Source organism: Saccopteryx bilineata, chromosome 3 (assembly GCF_036850765.1).
Source record: "Saccopteryx bilineata isolate mSacBil1 chromosome 3, mSacBil1_pri_phased_curated, whole genome shotgun sequence".
NCBI classification, from domain to species: Eukaryota; Metazoa; Chordata; class Mammalia; order Chiroptera; family Emballonuridae; genus Saccopteryx; species Saccopteryx bilineata.
This window is the reverse complement of record NC_089492.1, coordinates 179,427,875-179,455,506: the sequence shown is the minus strand read 5'-3', so window position 1 is coordinate 179,455,506 and position 27,632 is coordinate 179,427,875. Positions and strand designations below refer to the sequence as shown.

The window sequence follows — 27,632 nt, the reverse complement described above, 5'->3', positions numbered from 1 at the left end:
CTCTTTTATTAATTTGTACTTTTGAATGAAAAATTGTTACATTTTATGCTTTGGTTAAATAGTACTGCATTTCAGGAGAGCTGTGATTTATATACCAATCTACATCATCATTACTAAGAGAACACTCAGAAATGTACTGGGGTCTTGAATGTGAAGATTTTCTTTATGGCAGCAGAGGGAGCACAAGAGTACTTAATAAAACAAGTGTGCAGGCCATCCAAATCATACGGGATTTTAAATTGTAGCATGTTTTCACTGGAAGTAGCCTCTTACATAGTTCAGAAGCAAGCAAACACAAATAGCTTACCAGGTTATATCAACTAAATATTGAACAGATTGGAAGTTAAATAAAATATAAATGACTTATTTGAAGTTTTAGGCTTGAATTCTTTTTATTTATTTATTTATTTATTTATTTATTTATTTATTCATTCATTCATTTTAGAGAGGAGAGGGAGAGACAGAGAGAGAGAAGGGGGGGAGGAGCTGGAAGCATCAACTCCCATATGTGCTTTGACCAGGCAAGCCCAGGGTTTTGAACCGGCGACCTCAGCATTTCCAGGTCGACGCTTTATCCACTGCGCCACCACAGGTCAGGCTAGGCTTGAATTCTTGAAAGAAAATGAACCTCAAACATCATACTTGGAAAAGATGCCCTAACTTTTCTTCAGTCAAAAATAAAAATAGCACAATCACCACATAGTTTAAATCAAACTATTGTGCTGTTTGATTTAAATTGATAGAGTGATGTATGTCAATTATTTCTCAATAAAATTGGGAAAAACAAAGATAACATACAAAAAAAGGCAACTCTAAAAATAACTCCTATTTATTTTAAAATGTTGGGGTCAATTAATTTGACACTATGTCTGATAAATTTATTTGGATTTAAATATGTTGGTGAAAGAGTACATTTTTTATCATTTAATTTCACAGTAATTTTAGGGTTTTACCTTTAATATTTGCAGTGGTGAGGACTTATATTTCAATTATATCTATGTAGCAATTTACACTTTTCACAGCCTTCTGTATGACATCTTCAAACACTCCTATGAGGTGGATAAGTCATGGGAAAGCTAAGCCTTAAGAAAAGTTTGGAACTGGCTTACGCTTTCATAGCACTGGGACATTTAATTGTTAGAATATTCCAAAGAGGTGTTCAGAGAGGAGGGAAATCATAGAGGTTAAAGAGCTGGCAGCATGTTCTTTACAGTTTTAAAGGTTTTTCAAAGTTACTAGATGGTGAATATTTAATAAGTGAGTATTTATGTAAGAGTCTTATGAATAGAGACTATGTCTTAATTTTCAATTTTCTCTTTATGTATTTATCATTTAATCAACAACCTTTATAATTTTATGTACATATTTTTTTACTTATTTGCAGCATTTATTATGCATCTACAATAACTAGGTCTTGAGAATATAAAGATGAGTAAGACATCTTTGTCTAAAACAGTGGTAGTCAACCTGGTCCCTACTGCCCACTAGTGGGTGTTCCAGCTTTCATGGTGGGTGGTAGTGGAGCAACCAAAGTATATTATATAAATAAAAAGATAGATTTAACTATAGTAAGTTGTTTTATAAAGATTATTTATAAAGATTATTTATATTTATTCTGCGAAACAGTGAAAATCCGACATAAAGTACTTGGTAATTATTATCATATGCTTTAACTTGCTGTATCTCTACTTTATAAATTTTATAAAGTAAAGTTACTTCCCTACTTTATAAATCACCATTACTGTGGAACCAGTGGGCGGTTAGAAAATTTTACTACTAACAGAGATACGAAAGTGGGCGGTAGGTATAAAAAGGTTGACTACCCCTGGTCTAAAAGGAATTTATAGCAAAATAAATCTTATCTTTTGAAAAACATTTATTTTTACCATGATAAAAAGGGAAAGGTTCACTGTTACTTGACCCAACACCTCTCCAAATCATAATATCAATCAGATTTCTGAATATGAGAATCAAATACTAAAATCATTAAAATGTGGGGAGGTGGGAAGACAATTATCTGAATCATCTTTCTTGACTATTAAAACTTGACTTACAAACTAATATCAATATTTCAAATTTATAAAACAAACAGAATGTAAAGCTATGACATGTATTTGATTTGAATGCCTTTCCTATCCAAAAAGAAAAAGTTCTCATGCGTAAGTTTAGTGGTAAACATTTATTTATTATCTTTTATAAAAATTGTTGAAAAGAATTTCCTTCTATGTGAAAGTAGGATTTGCCAAGTTTCTGTCTGCAGCAATTTGTTATGGCTGTGTAATAAATCCCGGAAAGCTTGAATTTTTAATGGAAATACTACTGACAGACCTTTAACTATGCTATAATAAGGAGGGTGTTATCCTACATATGTCATTTAAAAGTCTGAGCAAATCATAGCATGCTTGCAAAACAAATGTACTTTCCTTAGTACACTCCAAAATGAAGCTGGAGAGACCAAAAAAAGTAAAATAAACTAAAAACAAAAGTGAAAACCACTCACACAATAGACTGTGAGGTCAGCTCACCACACCCAAAGTAAGTAACTGGGCTCCGTGCATGGCACAAGGACTCTTAAAGGGCATGCTTCTGAATCATCTTTCTTGACCTTCCACCAAACTGTGGCAGGACAGGCTTCTGGGTAATGGAAATGATATACCCAGTAAAACAGAGTGAATTTTAAATTGCTATATTAAAATATCTGCCAACAGTTTATGATTGAACAGTACACATTGGGCAATTTTATTTTATTTTATTTTTAAGATTTTATTTATTGATTTTAGAGACAGGAGAGAGAGAGAAATGGGGTGTGAGTAGGAGTGGGAAGCATCAACTTGTAGTAGTTGCTTCTCCTATATGCCCTGACTGGGCAAGCCCAGGATTTCAAACCGGTGACCTCAGCGTTCCAGGTTGATGCTTTATCCCATACACCACCTCAGGTCAGGCTGGGAAATATTAAGTAGAAGTCTGTCTACAATTAAAAATAAAAACAATGCCTTAGTGTAGGCCTGCTCTGCCCACTGTAGTTGTTAAGTACTTGAAATGCAGTTAGTCCAAATTGAGATGAGTTGTAAGTGTAAAACATACTTCAGATTTTAAAATACTTATGCATACAGACACATATACACATGTATATGTACCTCAATAATTTTTATATTGATTGCATATTGGGATGAAAATATTCTGCATATCGTAGGTTCAATAAAATATATTGTTAAAATTAATTTTACCTGTTTCCTTTTACTTTTTTTTTTTTTTTACAAGACACTTGTGGCACTTTAGTTGCTCATTGATTGCTTCTCATACGTGCCTTGATCAGGCCGCTCCAGCCAAGCCAGTGACCCCGTGCTCAACCAGCCAGCTGGGCTCAAGCCAGCAACCATGGGGTCATGTTGATGACCCCACACTCAAGCAAGAGAGCCTGCACCTAAGCCAGATGAGCCTGTGCTCAAGCTGGCAACCTCAGAGTTTCGAACCTGGGACCTCAGCATCCCAAGTCAACTCTCTATCCACTGTGCCACCACTGGTCAGGCTCTTTTTACCTCTTAAATGTGGCTACTATAAAATTTAACATCCCATATATGGAAGAGTTGCATATTATACTTCTAATATAATAGACATCACTGGTGTAGACAATGAGGCTTGGGAGGTACAGGAATTAGTCCTAATAACCCACAACTGGAGATCCTAGTGCAGCTCTCTGCTATAGTATAGTAAGTAACTTAGTTACTTTTCTAGCTTTCTCAGGTTTCCCCCTTGCAGTGTGTGGCATGGACCTTGGTCTTTGTTAAAACAGTCCCTAGGAGGGAGGTATCTGTCAATGAAGCATCATCTCACTGGTAGAACTAAAATGGGCCAGCAAAATGAACATTGGTTAGGCTCTCCTGTGACTCAGTCTTTTACGGGGATCTCAGGTACTTTGCCATCCTGGGAAGCTGATGGAAAATTTATGCTCTGTTTTAGAAAGCACAAGCACTCTAGACTAATAGCTGGCTTTGCTGCTTGAGGCTGAATGGTTTGAGGTTGGTACCTTCTTGTGACAGATGGCTTTGGGCATTAATAATGAAAATTTTATAATTGCTGTTTAAGTAGAAAACAAATCAAGGCCACCAAAGGAAATCTGGTTTTTTTAAAACACTTTCCAATATATTTAGTACAATAGGACACGCCAAAAGGAAATGAGATAATTTTTAACTATTATTTATTTCACAAGCAAAACCTAGATAAATTTTCATCAATGTAACTGTGACCGAAATTGAATGTAATGCAATGACCTATGAAATATTAGAATTTATGGTTTTAATTATCTAAAGAACATAACTTTTCTTACATGAAAAGAAAATGGACATTTTAAGGCTTAGAATGAGTGAGATGAATTTTGCGTGGCATTGGCCAAGAGCATTTGGAAATCTATTAAAAGCGTTTTATTAACAACTTGGCATTTGGTTTCCTCAAAAGAAATACGTTTTCCAAATTAACATCAAAGCCCAAAGCCACCACTGTTTGAACCTAAGATAGTGGCAATTAATGGGTTGTACATAAAGCTTAAGATACCTTCAAATAAGATCACGGGCAGCAACAGGCTAAGAAAATAAATATCACATTGTTACAGGAGGAAAGTGAAGGTCTTTGTTATTCTAACTTCATGACATTGAACCATGAGTACACATAGCTATAAGCTCTCACTTTATTTTTCTTGAGCCAATATTAGCCTGGAGAGCCTGACCCAAGTGGAGGTCAGGGTTTAAGAAAACTATTATTTACTCCAAAGAAGAGTTAGTGAAAACTACATTGGCTAACTTTGCTTTTTGACATAGATAACCAAGGAAACTGCCCATGTCATGATTTCAGTGAGGGCTGTCAGGCGTTTGATATTTGCAGAACCCCTTTTCATCAGTCCCTTCCAAATGTAACTGCTTTGGGACTTGGGGGGCCCTCAGGACTGACTTGCTTTGTGCTGGGGTACGGGGCCGTGGAAGGGTAACTACTGCCACAGATGCTTTCTGACAGAGCAGAATAGTAGCACTCAGACTTCAACAGTGAATTACAAACAATCCCTTTTTAAGTACAAAATGAATGTATAGAATGGAAGATCCTGTCAGCCAGAATGCTAGTAAATTAAATAGAAGAAGTCAAATTGTTCACTTATACCACTACAGCCAAATTTTTATTCTGTTTACTGTCAATGGAGAGTTTTTTCTCTTTTTTTGTCAGCTATAAAAAGAAATTAATACATTGTGATTCTAATAAACGTGGGAGGCATCTGATGCTTCTCTGAAAGCCAATCAAGTTGCATAATCTGTTTCCCCCCTCCCCCTACCTTTGGTTTAAAAGTTGTAGCTTAAATACCAATAGTAAGAACATGTGACCCTGTTACTTCCAGAGCTAGGTTTTCACACAGTCAATTTCATAATTACTACTCTCCGCCTCTCTGCTCTGCACTTCCTTCCCCTTCACTGTCCTCTCTCCCCCACCCCCAGCAATGAATCATCATACATTTAAAGAGACTTAGATGACCCAGTGCGAAATTTACTGGCATCCTGTACATTCTTATGCCAAAAAAGGGGAGTTGCTCTATGATAGCCAGATCCTGATGCAGATCTCAGAGGCAACACACTTGGGTGCTTATCGGGAAGATCAGCAAGGAGTTAATTTTCCTAGATCACCAAGGAGTTAATTTTCCTAGATCACCGTGGTGATTCAGAATCGCATATCTCAGTTCATGATCAGGTTTTCAAGAACCCAGTTCAGTGTACACAAAGAAATCTATCAGTGAAAAAATGTTGGCAGATCTCCTTGTGCAATCAGGGCAGAGGAATTTATACCACATTCAACCCTTTGATTTCTCTGGATCTGGCTGAGGGTAGGGTTTCCATATTTGTGCTTTGGCAAATCTGTGCAATAATTAACTCTTCCCTGTGTATCCTAGTGTTCTTCCAGGTTATCGTGTGTTTATTTGTGCATTCATTAAAACCAGAAACATTTTGTCCCTTCATTATTTTAATACTGTGTCTGAATAACATAGACTAAGTCGATAATATTGGCTTTGCCTTTAATGACTTGTCAGCCTACTTAAGGAGGTGAAGAGTGCACATACTTTTGTATATGCTTTCTTTCTAAAGGGGAGGCTCTTTCTCCTCCCTGCCCCACCTTTTCTTTGCATGACTATTTTACGCTCATCATCTGAGATCTAGCTCAAGCATCAACACTTCTGTGAAGGCTTTCCTGATTATCACAAGAGTTTGTGGCTCTGCCCAATGTATGAGTCAGACAGTGCTATTTTCTTATTCTTTTTATTTATACAATATTTTTTTGAAAGTCTGACAGAAAAAAATTCAGGGCCATAAGCACAGATGGAGAGTATCCTGAGTGTGGGTGTATCTTATCTGAACACTTCCTGTTACTCCCAAACCCATTTGACTTCAGTTTACAATTGTTTATTGTTCTACATATGTGACTCCCCACGCCGGTCAGTTCTTTGAATTATGTTCCGTATAAAAGATATCTCGAAATGTTAACACCAGTGTCTGTGAAATAGGGTCTTTGAAGGTGTAATTAGTGAAGAGGAGGTCTTACTGGACTAGAGTGGGCTCTAAATCCAGTATGACTGCTGTCCTCATAGGAAGAGGAAAATACACAGAGACACAGAGGAAACACAGGTAAGAAAGCCCTGTGAAGACGGGAACAGAGATTGGTATTATGCTGCCACAGCCTAAGAGAACCAAGAATTGCCAGAAGCCACCAGAATCTAGAAGAGACAAAGAATCGGTCTCCCTATAATGCATTCAGAGAGCAAGGTCTTGCTGACCGCTTGGTTTTGGACTCCTAGCCTTCAGAACTGTGAGAGCATAAATTTCTCATGGTAAGCCTCTTGGGTTGAGGTTACACAGCATTCCTAAGAAACGATTATATCCTCTTTAAGAGATCTGTGATTATAGGGCTGTTGTATTATTTCTTCTCTTTATTTATATAGATGGCCCTATCTCTTTCTTTCACAGACACTCATAGGGTCATCAGTTCTGGTGTATGTTTGGCCTTTTACCCATAACAATGCCAATAAACAAAAGGGCCAGTGGAATCGGAAAGTTATCAAGAGAGTTCTAGAACCACCTCCCATCACCTTAGATGCATTAGGCACAGAAGTTAGTTACTACAGGTCTGAGCTTAGACTCCCACATGGGCCTCAACCAAAGGTCTTGCTCCAGCCTCCTCAGCTCCCTCTGTTGGTTGCCAGATGGCATCAGCAGCTTTCCTCTAACTTGCTTTCCAGTTTGTCTGATAGAGGTGAGGAAAAGACTAAAAAACTGAATTAATTGTTTGGCATTGAAGAAATATAGCCAAAAAGCTGCTTTTTTGAAATACTGTTCATTGGAGTATTATAAAAGCATTCATTGAAACCTCAGTCTTTCTGACACCCATGCTCCAAAAAACACTAGAAGCTCATTTGTTTCAGGTTTTCCCCAGCAGGTAGAAGGAGGTCTTGCCCTCCAGCCCAGAGTCCCCAGGTAGCTATTTTCTCAAAGGCACCACAAGATGTATAATACAGTTCTTGCACACAAATCTTACTAAATGGCTACTCCAACCTTCTGACTATTTAGGCCAGAAAGCATCTTGACTCCTCTCCTTCTTTCACATCCCACATCCAAGCTTTCCAAAAATTCAGCTGGCTCTACATTCAAAATATATCCAGAATCTGATCATGTCTCACCACTTGGGCTTCTACCCTTGGAGCTAAACCACCGTCATCCTTCACCACGATATTGTCTCTCTGCATCCACCATTAGCAGCCCATACCATTACCTATAGTCTGTGTCAGGTGATGCCACACTCTGCTTAGAGCATCCAATGACACTTAGAGTCAAAGTCAAGGTCCTCCTCAGGCCTAAAAGCCCCACACAATCAGGATATCCTCAGTGTTTCAGCTCCCCAGCTCCCATAGCACTCTTCTTCCTGCTCCCACTGCCCAGGCCCCCTGTCCTCTTAGCCGTTCCCTGAACATGCCAGGCGAACTCCTGCCTCAGGGCCTTTCTGCTTGCTGGTTCCTCTGCTCGGAGTGCTTTTCACTGAATAGCTCCATGGCTCATTCCCTCAGCTTTTTCAGTAAAAAAAATCCTCCCCGTGAAGACTGCTGTGACTACCCTACTTACAATTGTACCCCCAGCTTTCCTGATCCATCTTGCTCTGCTCTATTATTTCATAAATGTGCTATTTCTCTCTCTGTTTGTTTATTGTCAAAAGGGCAGAGATTTTTGTCTTTGTTGTTGTTGTTGTTGTTGTGTGTGTGTGTGTGTGTGTGTGTTTTCTTCAAGCGAGAGGAAGGGAGATGGGCCAACTCCTGCATGTGCCCCAACCAGGATCCACCTGGCAACCCTCATCTGGGGCTGATGCTCGAAATAACCAAGCTACCCTCAGCATCTGAGGCTGATGCTTGAGACCACTGGTTGTAAGAGAGGAAGAGAGAGAGAAAGGAGAGAGGGAGGGAAGAGAAGCAGATGGTTGCTTCTCATGTGTGCCCTGACCAGGATCAAACCTGTGACGTCTGCATGCCGAGCTGACCCTATATCCACTGAGCCAACTGGCCAAGGCTGATTTTTGTCTTTCTTATTGACTGATAAACCCCAAGCCCCAGAACAGTCCTTGGCACATGATGGACACTCACTAAAGATTTATCGACTGTTAAATGAATTAATGAATCAATAATGTTTTTCAAGGCCTACTGTGTGCAAAGACTTATCAGCCCCAGCACAGTGATTATCTCATTAGAAGAAAATCCAATTCAATATCAGAATTGAAGAAAATGTATGAAAGAGTTTTGAGAAAAATAAAAAGTAGTACAGCTATTAATAATAATAATTTTTTAAAAGTACCATTTATCAAGCCTTTATTCTATACCAGGTGACATGATAAGAGTTTTGTACATGGCCTGACCAGGTGGTGGCGGAGTGAACAGAGTGTTGACCTGGGATGCTGAGCATCCAGGTTTGAAACTCCCATGTCGCTGGCCTGAATATGGGCTCACCAGCTTGAGTGTGGAATCATAGACATGATTGTATAGTTGCTGGCTTGAGCCCAAAGGCCACTCACTGGCTTGAGCTCAAGCAAGTCACTGGCTCGGCTGGAGCCCCCACTCCCATCAAGCACATTTATGAAACAATCAATGAACAGCCAAAGTGCCACAACTATGAGTCGATGCTTCTCATCTCTCTCCCTTCCTGTCAGTCTCTTTCTTTAAAAAAAAAAAAAAAGAAAGAAAGAAAAAGTTTTTGCACATCATCTCATCTAACCCCCATAATGATATAGTGGATTAAAGATCATGATCTCTATTTATTAGGTGATTAAACTGAGATTGGTGTTTAAAGGACCAGCCAAAGGTTCAAGATCACCTAAAACTAAAGTTATTTATCTTTGCAGCCTGAGAATTTTTAAGAAGCTCTTCTTGAATGAAATAGGCTAGTTAGAGTCATAACACTGCATCACGACATTTTGGTAAGGCATCATTTTTAATACCAATCTCTATTAGATTTTATTTTTGAGTGAATAAAAAATATAGCCCAATAATTAAAGGTAGTGATTCTTATTGAGAATTAAATATTCCTATATAAACTGAATTACTTCAGATCAACCCAACAAAACTATACTCCTGCTTAGGATTTTTTTTACCCATGCTACTACATGGATGAAAATGACTCTCACTTGAAGTCCATGGTCACATTCCAAGGACCCTTTCTTATTTGAAATTTTGGCTCCCACCTGGCACATTCCCAACACAGAAAGAACTAAGTAGATGTTAAAGGGCCAACATAAATTCCCATGCCTAATATAAGGATTGAACTGCCTTTCAGTTAACTTGTGCCTGACTTCTCTTGTCCCACCCTAGAACTTCCGAGTACACTGTGACCACATCTGAAGTATAAGATCTGAAAGTAACCTGGCCCCCCAAAAAGTATGAAACACTACAACCTCTTCACAGACTCATTCCCATTTTTCTTTGAAGAAAAGGATCCTTGAAGCTAAAATAGTTTCAGAATCAAACAGCCTAAGAAATTTGAAGGAGGGAAAACAAAGAAACAATCAAAAGGCTGCATTTCCAAAGATGCAAAGAGAGAACTCTGCTCTTTGAGATGGAAGGAAGAAGGAAGTAAGAAGACCCTATTTGTGGCTGCAGGAGAGGAAAAGAAAAGAGCCCACAAGGAAACTACCAACAGATGGTAAATACATTTTTAATTCTTCTGTCATACTGTGTGGACTTGTGTACATTTGTCCTGCTGTGTTAGGCTCCTGAAATAGCTAGCCATGGAATTGCAGAACAGTTCTGCTGCAATTTGAGATTTAGGAAACCATGCTGGCTGACAAAACAGGAAGGGCTCATAGTAGGATGGAGTGGATTTGCTCTCAGTTTACAGTTCCTCGATGTGACATTCGCTATAGTTCTTAGTGCAGGAAAATTCACTCACATGTCAGCTCTCATTGATAACATTTTGAAACACTACTGCAAATAATTTCTGAGCTCTAGTTAGAAATATTAAATGTTGACACTATCCATATGACACCTCTCAAAGGTAAAAAGGAGTGCTTTCCATTTACTTATGAATCCTAAGTCCTGGAACCTCACAAACATATTGTATATGGCAGCCCAGAGTTCTACATCAAGTCTTTCTTGGACTTTGTGGGGTTTTTTGTTTTTTTATTTTTCTGAAGTTGGAAACAAGGAGGCAGTCAGACAGACTCCTGCATGCGCCTGACTGGTATCCACCCGGCATGCCCACCAGGGGGCGATGCTCTGCCTATCTGGGCATTGCTCTGTTGCAATCAGAGCCATTCTAGTGCCTGAGGCAGAGGCCATGGAGCCACCCTCAGCGCCCAGGCCAACTTTGCTCCAATGGAGCCTTGGCTGCCGGAGGGAAAGAGAGACAGAGAGGAAGGAGAGGGGGAGGGGTGGAGAAGCAGATGGGCGCTTCTCCTGTGTGCCCTGGCTGGGAATTGAACCCGGGACTTCTGTACGCCAGGCCGATGCTCTACCATTGAGCCAGCCGGCCAGGGCTTGGACTTTGTTTTTTTTAAGTGTACAATTCAATAGGTTTAATGTGTTCTATGAATTGTACAAACATCACCGTGATCAATTTTCAAACATTTTTATCATTTCAAAAAGAAAACCATACTTACTAGCATGCCCAGCCCTAGTCAACCACTAATCTACTTTCTAACTCTAGATTTGCCTAATCTAGACATTTTATAAAAATGGAATCATATAGTATGTGGTTTTTTGTGACTGGCTTCTTTCTCCTAATTTTTTAATATTATTTTTTATTTTTTAATTACAGTTGACATACGATATTATGTTGGTTTCAAGGGTACAACCCAGTGATTAGACATTATATAGCCTACAAAATGAGCATCTCAATAACTCTTATATGCATCAAACATTATACATAATTATTAGAACATTATTGACTATATTCCTTATGCTGTACTTTACATCCCCATGACTATTCTGTAGAAACCAATTTATACTTCTTAACTCCTTCACTTTTCTCACTCATCTCCCCACCCCCTCTCCCATCTGGCAACTGTCAAATTGTTCTCTGTATCTATGAGTCTGTTTTTGTTCTACTTGTTTGTTTATTTTGTTTTTTAGGTTCAATCATTGATAGATATGTATTTATGGCTATTTTATTGTTCATATATTTTTTCCCCTTCCTAAAGAAGAGCTTTTAACATTTCATGTAATGTAGGGTTGGTGGTAAACTCCTTTAGCTTTTTCTTGTCTGGAAGCTTCTTATATGTCCTTTGAATCTAAATCAGTGGTAGTCAACCTGGTCCCTAGTGCCCACTAGTGGGCATTCCAGCTTTCATGGTTGGTGGTAGCAGAGCAACCAAAGTATAAATAAAAGGATAGATTTAACTATAGTAAGTTGTTTTATAAAGATTTATTCTGCCAAACTTAGTGAAAATCTGACATAAAGTACTTGGTAAGTAATTATTATTATATGCTTTAACTTGCTGTAACTCTGCTTTATAAATTTTATAAAGTAAGGTTACTTCCCTATTTTATAAATCACCATTACTGTAGAACCAGTGGGCGGTTAGAAAATTTTACTACTAACAGAGATACAAAAATGGGCGGTAGGTATAAAAATGTTGACTACCCCTCATCTAAATGATAGCTTTGCTGAGTAGAATAATCTTGGTTGTAGATCCCTACTTTTCATCACTTTGAATATTTCTGGCCTGCCAAGTTTCTCTTGTGAATTCAGCTGACAGTCTTATGGGATCTCCTTTTTAGGTAACTGACTGTGTTTTTCTTGCTGCTTTTAAGATTTTCTCTTGTCTTTAAAATTTGGCATTTTAATTATGATGTGTCTTGGTATTGGCCTCTTTGGATTCATCTTGTTTGAGACTCTCTGTGCACCCTGGACTTGTATGTCTACTTCCTTCACCAAGGTAGGAAAGTTTTCTGTCATTATTTTTTCATATAGGTTCTCAATTCCTTGCTCTCTCTCTTCTCCTTCTGGCACCTCCATGATGCAAATGTTGGTGCACTTGAAGTTGTCCCAGAGGCTCCTTAAACTATCTTTATTTTTTATTTTTTGGATGCTTTTCTTTTTGCTCTTCTGATTGTGAGTGTTTTTGCTTTTCTATATTCCAAATCACTCATTTGATTCTCAGCTTCATCTACTCTACTACTGATTCCCTGTAAGTTATCCTTCATTTCAGTTAGTATATTCTTAATTTCTGATTGGTTCTTTTTTATGGTGTCAATATTCTTTTTCATGCTGTTGAATTTCTCACTAAGTTCCTTGAACATCCTTATAACCATTGTTTTGAACTCTGTATCTGGAAGTTTGCTTACCTACATTTCTTATAGTTCTTTTTCTAGAGATTTCTTCTGTTCTTTAATTTGGGACTTGTTTCTTTGCTTTCACATTTTGGTTGCTTTCCTATGTTTGTTTCTATGTATTATGTACAGCTGTTGTGTCTCCTGGACTTGGTAGAGTGGCCTTGTGTAGAAAATGTCCAGTAGTGCCCAGTGGCATAGCCTCCCCCATCACTTGAACTGGGCACCCCAGGTGTGCCCCTGTGTGGGCTGTGTGCCCTGTCCTGTTGTAGTTGAGACTTGTTTGCTATAGGCATTACATAGAAGTATTGACCCCCTAGGTTGATTGGCAACAAGGACCAGCTGTGACTACAGCGTAGGAGCTGTTGTGCGGGAGTAGACCTTACAAAGCAGGGCTTACTTCAGTGGAGTTTTGGTACTCATTGAGTTCACCCCTTGAGTATATCACTTGTGGAGGTGATAGGGTTGTAATCTGGCATGGTCTTTAGCTGTCCACTGGGCACATTGACTCTAGGGTCTCCCAGAAGGTGCAAGCCACCCGGCATGATCTACAGAGTGATCTGTAAATGGCTGCTACTTGTGCTGGGCTTGAAGGGCCCAGGGCCCAGCAGAGGTCAAGCTGTGAACCAAGGCCAGTTGATGCTAATGCTGAGCCTGGAGCCACTTAGCAGAATCTATGGGGTATGCACAGGCCAGATGCTGCTTGTTTGAGAAATTTAAGAAAAGCTGAAGCATGAAGCAAGAGAAGCCAATTGTATGGAAAAGCCACTGGAAACAGCTTGGATGGGCCCACGAGTTGGGTGGAACAGGGTCTCAGGAAATCACCAAGGCAGGGCAAACAGCATGAGTCAGGTTGATAGAGACTCAGATATGGTGCCTGCCTGCTGACTCTGTAGGGGAAAAGGGGGTTCTCAGAAAAGAAACAATGGCCTCTGCCCACCCTTTAACTCGCTCTTATCCTGATGCCAGACAATTCAGTTTCTCCCTGTATGTCCCTGGTTCTCTTTAAGGTGCTGCCCCAGCACAGGGGCTCATAGAGAGTCAGTCTGAGTAAGTCTGAGTATGGACCCTTTAAGAGGAACTTCCTGGGACCCCAGCAACTGTCCCTCTGCCTCAGCCTCAATCCCTGATGGTTTCATAGCCAGAAGTTATGGGGACTTCTCTTCTTGGCTCTGGAATCTCAGAATGGGGGACTTGGTGCAGGGCTGGGTATACCTGCTCCTCAAGGGGACCTCCACCAAGATATTCCTTCTGATTTTAAACTGCCACACCACCACATGTGGGTGTGGGATGAGTCTGTCCATGGCTCAGCCCCTCCTACTAGTCTCTATGTGGCTTCTTCCTTAAATCCCTAGTTGTAGGACTTCCATTTAGCTAGATTTCAGGCAGTTCTGAATGATGGTTGTTCTGTAGGTTAGTTGTATTTTTGCTGTGGTTGTGGAAGGATTTGAGTACTGTGTTTACCTACACTGCTATCTTGACTAGAAGTACTTTGTATTTGGCATAATGTTCCTATAGCACATTGTGGGAATTCCAATGCCAGAAAAAGGACCAAATATGATCATGGATTTCTATAAATGAAGCTAAGGAGATAGAATGCTGAAGCACATTCAGATGACTCTGCATCTGAGATATGACCTGAGAGTGGTACCAAGAATGAGTTAGGCTCCCAGTCCTAACACCATCTCTTAGTTCTCAGCAAGAAAGAAAAAGTGTTGCCTGACCAGTGATTGTGCAGTGGATAAAGCATGGATCCAGAGTGCTGAAGTCGCCAGTTTAAAACCCCAAGTCACTGACTCTGAGCTGAGGCTCGTCAGTGTGAGGTTGCTGCTTGAGCAGGGGAGTTGTCCACATGACCCCAACGTTGGCCAGCTTCAGCCCTAAGTTCATTGGCATGAATAGCCCAAGGTCATTGGTTTGAGCAAGTGGACACTGATACAGCCCTGGTCAAGGCATGTATGAGAAGCTCAATGTACAACTAAAGTGAAAGCAAGTAAGAGTTTAGGCTTCTCACCCTCTCTCTCCATTCCTGTCCCTTTCTGTCTCTCAAAAAGAAAAAAAAGTGTTGATGAACCTAGTGGATGTGGAATAATAAAGAGAGGGTGGTCTATCACTTATTCATAGTCTGAAAATAGAACTAAAAAGATCCTTACAAAATCAAGTTCAATTTTTATTTTCTAGACAGGAATCTGGGCCAAAGAGTTATAAGAATTTGGCAAAGATTATACAACTATTTGGTGGCAAATTCAGTACCAGGACCCAAGACATTGATTTCTCAATGTTTGTTCTATTTTAGTTCCCACAGAAGGTGGACATTTCTGTGACAAGCAAAATCCCATTCTAAAAAACATTTCTTATGGTCATTCTCATCCTTGGGTTTTTAAAGCAACATAATGGAATCTCTGACAGGTCTGTGAATAGTTTGAGAAACTAGTTGATATATATATATATATATATATATATTTTATTTTTTTAATTTTATTTTAAGTGAGGGGAGAGGAGATAGTGAGACAGCCTCTCACATGTGCCTCATCCAGGATCTATCCAGCAACCCCTATCTAGGGCTCACGCTTGAATCAACTGAGCTATCCTCAGAGCCCACAGTCAATGCTCGAATCAACTTAGTCACTGGCGACGAGGGAGAGAAGGCAAAGAGGGATGGAAAGATAAGCAGATGGTCACTTCTCTTGTGTGCCTTGACTGGGAATAGAACCCAGGATGTCCTTATGTCAGGCTGATGCTCTATCCACTGAGCAAGCCAGCCAGGACCTAGTTGATATTTTTTATAGGTAAGGTTTCAAGCTAAAATATGTTTGTTAATTTCTGTTTTTAAAACGCTATTGGCTGAATCTAGATTATATAGCTATCACTTATGTTAGCACATCTGGGATCCTCTTTTCCTCTTTTCAGGAAAGATTGGTAGATAAAGATTTAAAAGCATTGGCAGGGCCCTGGCCGGTTGGCTCAGCGGTAGAGCGTCGGCCTAGCGTGCAGAGGACCCGGGTTCGATTCCCGGCCAGGGCACACAGGAGAGGCGCCCATTTGCTTCTCCACCCCTCCGCCGCGCTTTCCTCTCTGTCTCTCTCTTCCCCTCCCGCAGCCAAGGCTCCATTGGAGCAAGGATGGCCCGGGCGCTGGGGATGGCGCTAGAGTGGCTCTGGTCGCAACATGGCGACACCCAGGATGGGCAGAGCATCGCCCCCTGGTGGGCAGAGCGTCGCCCCATGGTGGGCGTGCCGGGTGGATCCCGGTCGGGTGCATGCGGGAGTCTGTCTGACTGTCTCTCCCTGTTTCCAGCTTCAGAAAAATGAAAATAAAATAAAATAAAAAAAAATAATAAAAGCATTGGCAGAAGAGAAGAGGGAGCGTTACACAATAACTTCCCATCCTGTGCCTTCTTGGTCTAAGAATTTCTCCTAGCCTCAATTGGAGAGAGGGGTGAATGGGAGGAAAGGGGATTTTTTTCTTCTTGGTAAAAGAATGAATAAAAAAACACTTTAGCATTGCTCAATTTAATGAAATCTTGATTTTGCATAATTTAAGTTTCTATAAGACTAAATATTTTCTCATTCAAAATGACTTATATATTCACAGTTAATTTTTTCAATGGGTACATATATAGTTCACTAATAGAAACTATTCTTAATTGCTGTTTAAGAAATTTCCTTCCTTCCTTCTTCCCTCCCTCCCTCCCTCTTTTCTTTTCTTTTCTTCTTTTCTTTTCTTTTCTTTTCTTTTCTTTTCTTTTCTTTTCTTTTCTTTTCTTTTCTTTTCTTTTCTTTTCTTTTCTTTCTTTCTTTCTTTCTTTCTTTCTTTCTTTCTTTCTTTCTTTCTTCCTTCCTTTCTTTCTTCCTTTCTTTCTTATCAATTCTTAAGCTCCTAAATAGCTAGTTCAGCGATAAGGTCTCCTACATTTTTGCAATTCTGTTTATTATTTTGATTTGTCATTTTTGCATGTGATTTCAGCAATGGTTTAAACTATTTTTGTGGTGGAAAAAAATTTCACCTGTTGTGTTTAAACACGGCATTCTTTGTTTTGAGGATCGACCATTTTGAATACTTTTGATAAATTAACTGGTTATCTCCATGGTCTAGTTACTGATCTGTGGGTGGGAGAAGGTAGGATTACCTGAAGTGAATTATTTTGAGTAGAGCAGTAATGAAGGCAAACTTTATTTCATTTCTATGATCCAAATTTGTTTATCAAGCTACTATAGGGACATTTGAAGCTTTAATAATTACATCTCAAGCTCTAAAGGAAAAAAATTATGTTTACTACACATTCCTATATAGCTTTTCAGAGAGTTACTATCTAAGAGCTTGTTTGGCTGCTTTAAAAAAATCAATTGATAACAAGATTCCATTTAAGAGTTCAAGCTCAGTTGACACTTTATCCTTTAAAAAGATCCAAAACCTAGATGTCAGCAAATGTTGTGTTTAGAAAAGTTTTAGCATTGCTTATCTGAAAGATTTAAAAATATATAGTATTGATTTTATTTTTTCTTCTGGAAAAATTTTAGGACTTTTTTCCTAGAAAGTTTTGAAGCTATGATTCATGCTAGAAGTTCCCTGTTCCATTATTTACCAACACAGCTTTGGAACTGTCCCTGCTTCTAAGTTAAGGGCTCTCCGGGTAGCCAGATGCCAGTTTCATCCTTGGCCTCTCATGATCCTCAGATATAAATCAACTTTCCAGTAAAATCCTGTGATGTCTGTGTTTTACATAAGAGTGTGCAGCCTGGGGATGTGACACTATTTAGCATTTTAGGTGGACAAGGAGGGAATGAAAACTACTGTTACCATCAAGAAACAATTCCAACTGGAGCCTTTACTACAGAAATCAGGGGCAGTTTGGGGACACCACCTTCATTCTTACTACAGCCTCTCTCACTCAAAAGCTTATTATTTGTGTGGAAATGTCAAAAATACATATGGCTGGAAAACATTCTCACCCATATGTAGCATAGGTCAATATATTTTGTAAGTTCAAAAAACATTGGGCAGGTCAGCTCCCTTAGGTCAATATTTCTTCCTTGTGGCAAGAAAAGAAAAAATGAACAAATTACTACTACGCACATAGATGAATCTCACAATGTTTGAAAATGTAAAAGAAGTTAGACACAAAATAATGTATACTGTATTGTTCCATCTGTGTAACATTCAAAACACATAAAAGTACTTGATGTGTTAGAACTAAGTACAATAGTTTGCCTTTGATGACGAAAAAGAGGATTATGATTAGAATGAGGAACGAAGATGGATAGAGTGCTGGAGGGTTCTATTTCCTGACCTGGATGGTGGATACAGAGGTGTGTTCATCTTGTGATAATATATTAAGCCATATAGCTGTTATCTGTGTGCTTTTTCTATAAGAATTATTTACTTCAATTAAAAAGTTTAAAAATAATACCCCACTGAGAAAGACAATTTCAAGAAATATTAGAATAGCATTTTGCCTAATTAAACCAACAGATATTATAGAGAAAAATAGAAAATTCAGATAAGCTAAAGAAAAAAAGTTATACAAAACTCCAGGTAAGGCAATAGAATTCTCATATGTCCTTGGGTACTTGTTTGGTATTATCTATTGAAGTTAAAGATAGGCATATCTGGCGACCCAGATCTCCACCACTGAGTATGTATCCAGTAGAAACATGTGAATAAGAGCATAAGAAGACTAGCAACTCTATTCTTAACAGCTGCAAACCGGAAACAAGCCAAACTGTTCTTCATGGCAGGGTCAATAAATAAGGTGTGGTACATTCAGACTTGGAATTCAGTACTGAAAATGAATGAACCACGGTACTCACAGCAACATGGATGACATTAAGAAATCTAATATTAAGAGCTAGACACCAGTGACAGAATGTCATATGCTCCCATTTACTTACAGTTTAAAAATCAGGAAAAGATGTGGTATGTAGTGATATATAATTCATTAGTGAAACTAAAGGAAAAAAAAAAAAGATTACCCTAAAAGTAAGGGCAGTGGTAATCTCTTGGAGAGAGGTTGGGTTGTGATTGGGAACAGGTGGGCGGAGGGCTTCTTGGCCCTATTTTATTTCTTGTTGTTTGTTTGTTTTGTTTATTGATTGTAATGAGAGAAGAAGGAAGGGAGCAGAGAGAGAGAGAGAGAGAGAGAGAGATAGGAACATATATTTGTTCCTGTATGAGCCCTGACTGGGGATCAGACCAATTAACTTCTGCACTTATGGATGATGCTTTAACCAACTGAGCTAAACAGCCAGGGCCATATTTTATTTCTTGACCTGAGTGTAGTTTTGTAAGTGCTCACTTTATACATTTATTAAATTATACTTTTATATCATGCACTTTTCCAAGTGTATATTTCACAATAAAAAGGTTAAAAAAATTGTATGAAACCTAATTATTTAGAGATAGCCATTAATCAACATTGATATATACAATGCCAGACTTTCTTTAATGTATGTATATTTTGTCCACAGTGCTTTGTAGCCTTTAATATTTTTTTCTTTAATGACAGGATCTCCCAAAAGAATACATTTTTTTTCCATTTCCATTTAATTTCAACTAAGAATAAATATCATAGAAGCTTTATGCCCCTCTGGAAGCCTAAAGTCATAGAGTGGCTTTTAGGAAATGAGGTTGCTTTAACCTAAGCTACATTGATTCATAAACCAATCTTCAGGATTTTGTCATAGCTCATGGGAGACTTTCCTTCTCTGTTAATAATGCTGCTGCTTCAAAAGAGAAAAGGCTTTTTCTACCTCTTCAGAGTTCTGTCTTTTCAAAAGGAAAGGCAGGCTGGAAAGTGGTCAGGAGGCTTGAGGTGGGGGCAAGGGGTCATCCTAAAACTCATTACAATAGCAGTCCTGCTGAGCCCGTGCTGAGCCTGGCTTAGGCAACATTATGATCTAGATTAAAAAAAAACACAAAAAAAACATCAAAGACGTTCCATCACTTTCTCTTGTCCCTGGAGTAGTCCAAGTGTTCTCTTTGTGCCTGGACCACTTTCCCTCCCCTTGTCCAGGCAACCTCTGCTGTTCTCCCTCACCTTTGTCATCATTCTAACTAGTACACAGTATAGGAACTCTCTTATGGCCATCTGAGCCTGGGTGGCCACCCTGCAGGGACTCCATGGCACCCCACGTACCACATCACAGCATTTGTCATTCTATTTTGCAATTGCTTATTTTCTTGTTCGCAAACACTCTGCTAATCCATAAGTTTTCTACATTCAAGGACAGTGTCTATTTCATCATCAGAACTCCAGGCCCCAGCCCACATGGCCTAGTACACATTGGCACTCAATAAATATAGTCATTGAGTGAATGAAGAACAGTTGTGAAATGAGATGGGACATGGGGTGGGGGACTATGATTTAAACTATCACAGTTTCCAAACCCCCTTGACTCATACAGGTCAGTCACACCAACACAGGCTGGTACAACATTTTACGTGCAGGGGCCATGCTAATCTTCTCTGTATCGTTCCAATTTTAGTATATGTGCTGCCGAAGCGAGCACAGTACAACATTTTACAATCCGCAAGCACTCTGTTTCAAATACTTCCTAGTAATAGCAATTTGCATTTGTTTAGTGTTTCATTTTGTTAAGCAGTTTCACATATTATCTTGTATAATTCCAACAACAAGTCTTCCAAGATAAACTGGGAAGCTATTAATATCATCATGTTGTAGATTGGAAAACTGTCTGAGACATCTTAATTAACTGGCTCCACATTATATAATTAGCTTTCAGTGTAAGCCAGGAACTAGTGACCCTTTAGTGCACGAAGTGGAAGCACATTCAATGTAAACTACTACAGATATATTTTCAGGGCATAGTGTATGGCCAGTAGTTGTGGCTGTTGTGACCATTCACATGCAGGTTCCCATTAGATTCTGACAGACAATGAAGAAATGGTGGAGCCAAAAAGTGGTAGGCCATTCCTTTATTAAAGTCTCACACTGGCCGACGAGTAAACATTCAGAGCTCCCAAAGCCACTGATGCATTCTCCAGTTCCACAACCAGGAGAATCTTCTCTGGTTTCTCCTTGAATCAAAGGCCCCACCAGTCTCAGCAGAGCTTGCAAAGCCCCTCACCTCTGGTTCCCCATCTGCACACCTTCTCTCTCTCTGTTCTCACTCTCCTCCTTCCAACATGGCTTCTCTCCTTCTTTTCACAACTTTCTGACACAAAAACCTCTCCTCCAGCAAACATTAGCAAGACAATAGCTCTTCCCAAGCAGGAAGGTAATTTACAATTTCACAGATCACATACCTGGTGCTGCCCAGCGCCATTTTTTAACACTAAAAGTGAGCAAACTCAGAAAATACAAATTTTACAAACTCATTTGCCCAACACATAGAAACAGAAAATAAACATGTGACACCATTCTGATTTTTAAAAATATTTTAATAGAGGCCTTGACCAGTTGGCTTAGTTGGTTATGAGCGTCGTTCCAAAACAATAAGTTTGTGGGTTTGATGCCTGGTCAGGGCGCACACAGGAAGCAGCCAATGAATGCACAACTGAGGGGAACAAGGAATGGATGCTTCCTTTCCCTCTCCTCTTTCTCTTTCTCTTCCTCTCTCTGTCTAAAATAAAGAAAGTTAACCCCTGGACAGATACCCTGGTTCATTGGAGCATCATCCTGGAGCATGGAGGTTGCCAGTTCGATTCCCAGGTCAGGGCTCATACTCTTGTCTCTCTCTTTCTACCTCTCTCAAAAAATTAAAAAAATAAATAAAATAAGTAAAAAAAATTTTTTTAATAGATATTTTCTCTTTGAAAGCATTTATTTTTTAGCTTTAGTTTTCATCACAAAACTAGTACATATTTAGTATAGAAAATCAAAAAAGCACATATAAAAGAAAAATTGCTTATGATCACATTAAGTGGAACTACTCATTGTTACATCATTTTAATAATTTTAACTACATAGTAAATCTTGTGCTCTTGTAGAGTGAGAGCTCCCCTCCCACACTCTATTCTTTTTCTTATTTCTACTCCATTTTTTCTTTCTAAAATTTTCATACTTATTTTTGGACATTTGCTCTTTTATTCCAATTTTAGAATTAGGTTTCACTAAAATCTTGTTGAGATTTTTGTTGGATTTGCATGGATTGTCATAGGTTAATTTAAGTAAAATCTAAAGTTTTATTATATTAGTTTTTTCCTTTCATCAACACAGTCTATTTCAACATTAATTTATGCCTATTCTAATGTCTTTTTAAAAATACAGAATGCTTCAGGAATTTGTGTATCATTTTTGTGCAACGACTAGGATAATTTTCTCTGTATTGTCCCAATTTTGTATATGTGCTGCTGAAGCCAGCACACAGATGTTTTTTCTTATCTGTTGGAGTCTATCACAATGGAAAGGTAAGAGGTCACATGTTCTCTCTGTGAGACAAATATTGAAAAAGACATTAATCTGGACTAATTGTATCTATCAAACATGAAAGGATTTAGTTGTATAACTGACAATGGGGAAAATGGTTCTGGCTTTTGCTCTCTTGCCCCTTCTATTATCTGAACAGTAGCTCTTTTTCTGTTGATGGTCTTGACGGAAGAAATGCAGTAGGACAAAGGGGTTGGGAGGATAGGAAAAGGAAAAGAGAAGAAGGTGGTTAGACCTGTGGACAAGGAGGGCTGGGAAGAAGGCTGTGGTGCTTGGGCAGGCGAAATAGGTCTAGAGAGTGAGGTGGAGAAAAGGGAATGACAGCAAGTTTGGATTCTCTGAGTTTGGCTACTCTAGAAAGCCAGCAGCATGGCTCAGGCGCTTGTTAGAGATTTAGAATCTTGGCCCTAGCTCAGACCTACCAATCAGAACCTGCATTTTAATTAGATCCCCGGGTAATTCTTAGGCACATTAAAGTTCCAGGAGTTCTTAGTTGCTCCCAACCAGTCTGTTCCAGTCCTGATCCTGTCATCAGCTTAGACCTATTAATAGATGCAACTGGTTTAGTTGCCTAGAGACCTGGGAATCTGGTTCTTCCTGAAGCCTCTCCATCTCAGTGTTCTCTTAAAACTTTGGCCAAAGGCTATGACTCCAGCCGGCCTCGGTTTCTCTGCTAAGCACTTCAGCTCTCTGATGGGGTTGGTACTTGCCACGAACCCCAGCTTCCTCAGTGCAGGTCCTGATGCTCTGCCAAACTCTTGTTCTTCCCTTCCCTGGGGAAGTCAGATGTGATTTCCTGCTCCCTTCTCATCTTCTGGCTGGGGGCCTGCTGTGACCGAACCTATCACCTGGAACCATGCCTGATTTTTAGTATTGTCACCTGGATGTCTTCCAGAACTGTGTTCCGCTGGCTGATAGGACTCATTCAGATATCCAAATAGCCTCAAAGAGCCTGGCCCAATCTGAGCAAGCCATGCCCTTTGACCACTGCACACGGGCCTGCCTGGCTACCTCTTGGGGATGGGCTGGCTTCTGAACACAGGTCTGTCCCCTCTGGGTTGTTGTTTCCTCCCTGTTGGGCGGATAAAATGTATTATGCTCACTTTGTTGTGGATGGCGCTGCCCACATGGAGGCCCGTCGCCCAGGTGATATTAATGTGTGTCTCTGTGGGCTGTGGGCAGGCAGGATCCTTGTAGCCTGGGGCTTCGTTTTGGGATTAAGCCTTTCCCACCCTTTTTGATGTGGGGTGGTACAATCCCATCATGCCTCAGATAAATGACTTTGTATTAGAGACTTCCCTATTTTGTATATTGGATTAAAGGTTTTGATTTCTATACTATAAAACGGAGCCAAACGGGAGCTTGCTCTTGGTTCCTGAGATTTTCATTAGAGAAGAGAGTAGAGAAAGGCCACGTGGAGGAGCCAGGAGAGGCAGCCAAGATGGTGGAGTGTTGAGTGAGAGGCCAGTTTGTGCAGAGTTTGTATCTGGGAGAAGGAAGGAGATGGGGAACAGAGGTGAATAAGTCTGGTGAGCTAGAAACCTTTGATTCTAGGAAACTCGGATAAGTCAGTGGCTTTGTGAGCACTGAACATGAGTGGGTTTTGGAGCCCAGTGCGTGTTTTTACTTGCCTGCCAGGTGCAAGCTAGGATTAAAGATGATGGCCCATCAGTTTTTGGCTCCATTGTTTCTTTACCGACTGTCTGAATCCAATGCGAACCTGCATGGGCCAGGCAGCTGTGATGATGGCCGCGGCTTTACACTCCCCCTTCCCATGGCCTCTGCTGATGTGGTCCCAGCCTGCCCTGTACCCAAATGTCTCCTGCAAAGGAGGAGGAGGCCAGCAGAGACTGAAAGAAGCAGACCTCAGACCCTGAAAGTCCTGGAAGACTACTGAGTACAAATAGGTTGGTGGTTTTACATATCTTGTACTTTGGGCCTCTTTTCTAAGGTAGAGAAAAATCTTTTTTGTTGCCTGATTTGTTTTATAAAAGCAAGCCAATCCATAAAACAATCAATCACTTCTCTGGTTACCATACAACCATTTCATTTTAACTGATGATATGATCCCTTCCACCTGGCTCATTTTATGGTAGAGCATCACACAAAGTGTATCACAACTGCTACGACTGTGTTTGAAGCCAGCACAAAATGGCATGAAGTTCAAAACAATCAGTTGTGGAAATCCATTTTGAAATAAAAATTAGATTAATTAATTAATTATAAGCACTGACTATATCTTTAAGATCACTGTATCATTTCTGTTCCTAAGAACTATTCTTATGCTGATTTAAAAAAAAGGAGAAGAAAAAGAATAAAACAGAAAGAAAGTAGTGTGGCAGTACCCACAGTAGCTAAGTAATGGTGTGGGTGTTGTTTCATTATTTACATACATAACACTTTCACAAGAATCCAAATGTCTTACAAAAGAAAATACAAGTTGCAGCAAAGACATGCTAACACATAAAGAAAACAATTATCCAAAGGAATATTTAAATTTGGCATAAATAGCCCAGGAAGAACATCAGTATCCACTGACTCTATTTGCACATGCAGAGGAAGGCACATACTGTCGTTTGCCACATTCAGAAAAGAAATTCCATGTAAAAAGAGTTAACAACAGCAATGAAAAATGTCAACAATCCTTTTGAATAAGAAATACATGTTATTTAATGAAGTCAGTCCATGTTTCTCAAGTTGCATGGCAATCTCATCAAATTTGCAAGGATGGATAAATACATGGTTTTCCAAAAGGCAGACTTGCCCAAGCAAAAATCAAAGGCTCTAGGAAAATGTTATTCAAAACTAGGAAGAAAAGATGGATAGGAAAAAGAACATATGTAAGCATTCACTATTCGTTGCATTTTTCTAAAGTCCCCCATTTTCTCAAGATAGACTTTAGTTGATAATTTATGAACAAAAACTGTACTTGTAGTTTATATATAAGACTCAATTTTGATGACTCTCATGAAGGTTATCCTTTAGTTTCTTTCGGTTTTATGCCTGCTGTTATGTCATTATTTGAACAAGGTTCTAACCCACCGTTTGCAGTTTTGGAAAAAGGGAAACCCGGTACAGGGGGATAATACTCACAGGAAAATTTCCTGAAATGTTGCAGAAGCATACAAATAGATCACTACTAGTGCTATTATAACTTTAGTATGTGTAGTTCTAGTCAAACCACTCAAAATTATGTCATTTGTCTTCCTTGTATCTCTTTCGTTTTCACCAGTCACATGGCAAAATTAACAAAGACTACATCATCCCGCTGAGGATTCGGGTGTGAAGAAGCATCCGCTCATTCATCTAGGGGCAACTATTATTAGCTTTCTTTGATTCTCTCACACAGAACATTCCCATGCTTATTAAGCTGTTTGTGTGCCTCTTTGTCATATTGCTTGATGAATATAACTATGGCTATGCAGTACGCTCCAGTGAAACCCAGGTGTCCCTGTTTCCATAGGTCTTTCCAAAATGGATGTAATCTCTTTATTTTTCTTAAAAAAGCATTATTTGAGAAAAAAAACAGATAACATCATATTTGCACTGACACCAAACCTTTCGACAGAAAATTTCACAGTATCCATACTGGATTGTGCCATGTGTTCTGCCAGTCCACGTCCACTGAGCACCTGCGAATATCACCTTATTTAGAAATAGGGTCCTTGCAGAGGTAATCAAGTTAAGAAGATGTTATACCGGATTAGGGCGGGCCCTGAATCCAATGACTGATGTCCTTATAAGAAGGTCATACAAAGACACAGGGAGATTATCTCATGAAGACAGAGATAAGAATTGATGGGACACAACTACAAGCCAAGGACTGTCAGTAACCACCAGAAGCTGGGAAACAGACTTAGAATAGAGTCTGTCTCAGAGCCTGTGAGGGCAATGTCCCTGTGGACATGTTGATGTTGAGCTTCTGGTCTCTAGAACTATGAGATATAAATGTCTATTGTTTAATCCACCCAGTTTGTGGTACTTTGTTATTGGAAACAAATGCAACGCCCAGTCTACTGATTATGAAAATAAGTACTTTTAAATTATACACAGACTTGATATTAGCTTGCCCTTACATGATGAAACTAGAAAAGGAAAAGACTACTTGTTGCAGTGACATGGCATACATAAGCCAAAGATGTGGTCAGAAATTGGTCATTCTAGTATCACAAGGCAGGTATAACAAAAGAATGAAAGTTTCAGCCAAAGCACAAGACACAGATATCATATTTCAAAGTGAGAAATGAGATCCCCACTTTGCAAAATTTATAGAGGAGGTTGTCAAAATCTTGATTACATGGCTTTTCCACCTCTTAGATCAATTAAAGTCACATTAAAAATCATAATACAAATGCAAGGTGAGGGGCATTTTGTAAAGAGTAGTCTGAGTACTACGTGTCCCCACCCCATTCCTGAGTCTATCAGGGCCAAGAAAGTGTGAATGGTCTCCTTGGATCAGACTACCATCCATAAGAGAAAGCAGGCAGGAATCATCTTGTGTCCTAAGAGGGTCATCTGGACTGGTGACCAGATGAACAAAAAAAGCTGGAGTTGGTACTAGATTTTTGGGATCTGAGGAAAAGGAAGTAGTCAGCCATATTAAAATGTACTCTGTTGTTGGGCAGATAAAATATATTATGCTCACTTTGTTAAAGATGGCGCTGCCCACATGGAGGCCCGTCGCCCAGGTGATATTAATGTGTGTTGGGGGCGGGCTGTGGGCAGGCAAGATGCTTGTAGCCTGGGGCTTGGTTTTAGGACTAAGCCTTTCCCACCCTTTTTGATGTGGGGTGGTGCAATCCCATCATGCCCCAGATAAGTGACTTGTATTAGAGACTTCCCTATTTTGTATATTGGATTAAAGGTTTTGATTTCTACACTATAAAATGGAGCCGAACGGGAGCTTGCTCTTGGTTCCTGAGATTTTCATTAGAGAAGAGAGTAGAGAAAGGCCACGTGGAGGAGGCCTGGAGAAGCAGCCAAGATGGCAGAGTGTTGAGTGAGAAGCCAGTTTGTGCAGAGTTTGTATCTGGGAGAAGGAAGGAGATGGGGAACAGAGGTGAATAAATCTGGTGAGCTAGAAACCTTTGATTCTAGGAAACTTGGATAAGTCAGTAGCTTTGTGAGCACTGAACATGAGTGGGTTTTGGAGCCCAGTGTGTGTTTTTACTTGCCCACTGGGTGCAAGCTAGAATTAAAGATGATGGCCCATCAGTTTTTGGCTCCATTGTTTCTTTACCAACTGTCTGAATCCAATGCGAACCTGCATGGGCCACGCGGCTGTGATGGTAGCCCTGGCAACTGGCTTTACATCTGTCTACAGGGAAATGCAGGTGAGAGAAGTCCTACCTTGGAGGGTCTCCAAAGAATGCATACAACACTAACAAGAGAGGCAACCTCTGAGTAGCTATC

General features: G+C 39.6%; 1 protein-coding gene, 1 non-coding gene and 1 pseudogene across 2 annotated transcripts in view; all 3 read right to left on the bottom strand.

Moving 5' to 3' along the window:
- ATXN1 (ataxin 1) overlaps positions 1–27,632 on the bottom strand; it is a 635,797-nt gene that overhangs the window by 469,064 nt on the left and 139,101 nt on the right. The window lies entirely within an intron of this gene.
- LOC136332730 (U6 spliceosomal RNA) lies at positions 20,273–20,340 on the bottom strand (annotated as a pseudogene).
- Positions 22,052–22,157, bottom strand: LOC136332747 (U6 spliceosomal RNA). The gene has a single exon (XR_010730899.1). It is a non-coding gene; the product is annotated as a U6 spliceosomal RNA (small nuclear RNA).